Here is a 4,024-nt window from a genome sequence, read left to right on the forward strand (position 1 = left end):
TTTTTTGCTTGTTTATTTGATTTAATTTGTGTATTTTAAATAGACTGTTTATTGTGTTTTAATCTGTTGTAAGCCGCCCTGATCGTAGGAAGGGCGGCATATAAATAATTTTTTTTTTATTATTATTATTCCTTACACACTCATTCCCAGGGTGTGACTGTCAGTTAGCTTCTTCTAATACAATTTCAGAACATCTCTCCAAAATCCTTTTCAATGTCAGTTGACTTCTACAAAGATATGTCTAGTCCTTATCTTAACATGTTTGTTGGTGAGATTAATCTTGTTATAGGCAATGCTCAGAAATCCACTACTTGAGAATGATTTTGTTTCACATGGCTGCCAAGGGATGGGGATGAAAATGGAGGTTGAGCCACCTCAAACTTTCCCTTGTAGCCTACTCAGGGATAGACTGGCCATTAGATTTTTGAGATTGTGCTTGCCCTGCTTTATTTATTTATTTCCTGGTAAAAGATGCAAAGCCTATTTGATGGTATGTTTACAAGTATCCAGTCCCATCAACATTCCACTTACCTATGCTCCATAACCCATTCAGGTCACTGAAGGTCAAAATTTCTGGTTCTGGGATGGCTGGCAGAAGACTTATTTTCCCAGCCCTCATCCTTATGGCATGTTCCTCCAGTACCCTGAAATTATAGATCAAGGGAAGCTTGATGAATTGAGCAATCCATAGTGCAAAGGCTGAGGAGAGGAGAAAAAGGATCTTTCCAAATTAGATGGATTTCTCTGCTATGAGTCCTTCTGTCCACAGCAGACAGATACCGAATCCACACCATTATTTATGTCTGACTTCAAACACATGCAGAACAAGAGGTGTTTATTGACCTTGAGTAATAAAAAGTCAGACCCCTTCAAACCTCAGTACAAATAAACATCAATCTGCACTGCAATTATCATTTATTATGAAGTCAGATACATACCATGAACATGTGTTCAGTTACCCAGGATACAGTATAGTTCCTCCTGGGAATCACTGTGTGAGATATTGAAGCAGAGCCAACATGCTGCTTTAAATTAATTAGTCCAATAAGTGAAACCCTCTGCTCAGTATAATGACAGTAACAGAGCAACAAAAATGAAAGCTTGTCTTTACTTACTTGATGAATATGAAATTTATAAGTAAGAGTGTATATATAATGACCAGAAAAGAAATGGCCTGACAAGCCCTTAGGCAAGGGTGGGAATCATACAGCCACCCAAACGTTGCAGGATTGTAACTCTCTCAATTCCCCGCAATCAGTGATGATGCCTAGTAAGCCTGAGAAGTGATATAGGCCCACAGCCTAGATTATATATTTTCCAGGTTATGTTTTCCATGTGGTTTCTCAGCAGCAGCATCTGTTGAAATCAGCAGGTATAGATTAGATGAAAGCATCTGCTCTGTTCATGCCTATCTTGTATGAAGGATGTTCAGGTGGTGAACAGAAGTGGAGATGCACTGCCAGGCCACATCAGTAATTATCACACTTCTGGGAAAACATCCTATCTCTAACACCATCTCTCTGGACTGCCCTACCCCAACCACAAGCTTTGTACATGGTTTCCTTTGCAGATATCTTTACTCAAAGTGTGGATATCAAAGGGAGAGGACAGCCACATAGACCTGTTCCTCCTTAACTATATGAGTGTCCTATGTATGAGTAAACGCATGAATCAGGCTGCTACTGTCAATGCTGGGTGAGTGAAAGGTTTCTGAGTGAAAAGCTCAACCCAAACATCTATTTCATTTTTATCTCAGCGTACACAGGACAGATCCCCCATGCTATATTTTATCTTCCACACCACAGCCTAGTGAAGTAGTTAATAGCTGGGCAGTAGTGAGCAGCTTCGGATCATCCAATATATGCTGTGGCTATACAGGGCTTAGTTTCTTCAACCTCTTACGAATGAGACTAGAGAGTAAGGGAATCTGTCTGATGAAAGGAATGAATGTCTAATACAGAGAGTCTTTATTTTAAAGGGGTGAAAGCAGGATTTTTAGAAGATGAGAAGAGCCACACTCTTTCACACAATGGCCAGTCCATTGCCCATGTGAAAACATTTGGTTCTGTTTCACTTGTTGTGCTGTGTTAAGATTGCCACAAAGTACAGAAAGTAGCATTCTTATGTTAATAGACAATCATTCCTACATCAGGGTAAATCCTTGCATATAGACTACACAATAATTGTGTTACACAGCTCTTGTGCTGAATGGCAATATTGTACAACTGAGTGCACACTGGAATGTGAAACCATGTACACATCCATATTGCTTGCACTGTGGGACTGCAAGTTATCACACTGCTTCTATAAACTTGAAATGAATGCATATATTTTCCATTGGATTAAAAGATGCAACAATTCCTTTCAGAGGTCCTATGTATGTGCATATGGATCTTTCTCCATATGTATGATCACCTTCTGCCCCTCCCCATTACAGAAGTAGTAGTGAATAAACAGTCATCTCATTGCTACAGTATTGACTATAATACAGTGCACCCACGCTATAGGTGAGTGCCCCATACGCGGCTTCCTGCTTATGCAGAAGCCGCATGATGGGAGAGTGAATAGCGCATGCACCAATGGTGTGCATGCTCTCCCGCACCACGAGCATGAGCCCCATTCAATCAAATGGGACTCAAGCTTATGCATTTTTTGGCTTACTTGGGGGGGGGGGGGTCTGGAACAGACCCCCCACGTAACCCAAGGAACCATTGTATAACTAAACAGTAATGGACAAACAACCATTTCATTGCTCCCATTCTTACTGCACTAGCTCAGTGGTTAAGACACTGATGACTGCAAGATCATCAGCAGTTTCAGACCCAAGCACCACATGATAGAGCTGCCATCACTAATCCCAGCTTCTGCCAAACTAACAGTTCGAAAGCATGTAAAAGTGCAAGTAGATAAATAGGTACCACTTTAGTGGGAAGGTAACAGTGTACTGTGCAATCAGACTGGCCACATGATCACAGAGTTGTCTTTAACAGCGCTGGCTCTTTGGCTTAGTAACTGAGATGAGCACCATCCCCTACAGTCAGACACAACTTGACAATCTTATTAAAGGGGAAACCTTTACCCTTTTTTAACTTAGGGGCTCTACAGACTCCCCTAAGGGGTGGCAGAACATTGCCCCTTTCCTGGCTGGATTGGGGCCATGGCAACCTCATGCTGTGGCACCAATTTGGCCTTTGGAGTACGCATAAAGGAGCTTCAAAAAGCAGCTCCTTTTTGTGTCCTGAAAAGGGTGCCATAGCTGCAGCAGCACAACTGTATGGTGCCCCTTTAGCACTACCTCTGGAGTTTTGCACGGCATCATGGTACCCTGGGGTGGAGTCAGGGCATGCATCATCAGGATGCTGCACCCCGACTCTGCCCACAGGCCGGCCTTTCGGGCCAGTTTGTATAGGACCATAGTGGAATATAAGACAAATAGCTATTGGACAGCAACATTAGTAGAGAGTAAAAGCTGGAGGAAGAAACATAAATATTTTTAAGGTATGGAGATTAAACCACATTACTAGCAGAAAATAGCAAAAACTTGGAATGATTACTGAAGAAAGTCAAGGAGGAAAGTGCAAAGGCAGGTTTAAAGTTGAACACTGAGAAAAGAAAAAACAATGACTACAGATGACTTACATAACTTTAAATTAGACAATGAAAACATTGAAATAGCTTGAGATTTTTCATGTCTTGGCTGCCTCTCAGAATGGAGACCTCAGTAAAAAAAATGAGAAGATTACTAGGACTAGGACAGGCAGCTTTGAAGGAACTGGACAAGATCCTGAATTGTCAAGATATCTAATTGAATACTAAAGTTAAGATCGTCCTTGCCACAGAATTTCACATTTCTATTATGGTTGTGAAAGTTGGATAATGAAGGAAGCAGAAGGATGGGAATCAACTCATTTGAGAAGTAGTGTTAGAGAAGAGATCTATGGATACTGTGGTCTGCTAAAAAGACAAATAAATGGTTCCTAGAGCAAACGAGCCCTTAACTCTCCTCAGAGCCCATGCTGACTAG

This window comes from Sceloporus undulatus, chromosome 3 (assembly GCF_019175285.1).
Source record: "Sceloporus undulatus isolate JIND9_A2432 ecotype Alabama chromosome 3, SceUnd_v1.1, whole genome shotgun sequence".
Taxonomy (NCBI): domain Eukaryota; kingdom Metazoa; phylum Chordata; class Lepidosauria; order Squamata; family Phrynosomatidae; genus Sceloporus; species Sceloporus undulatus.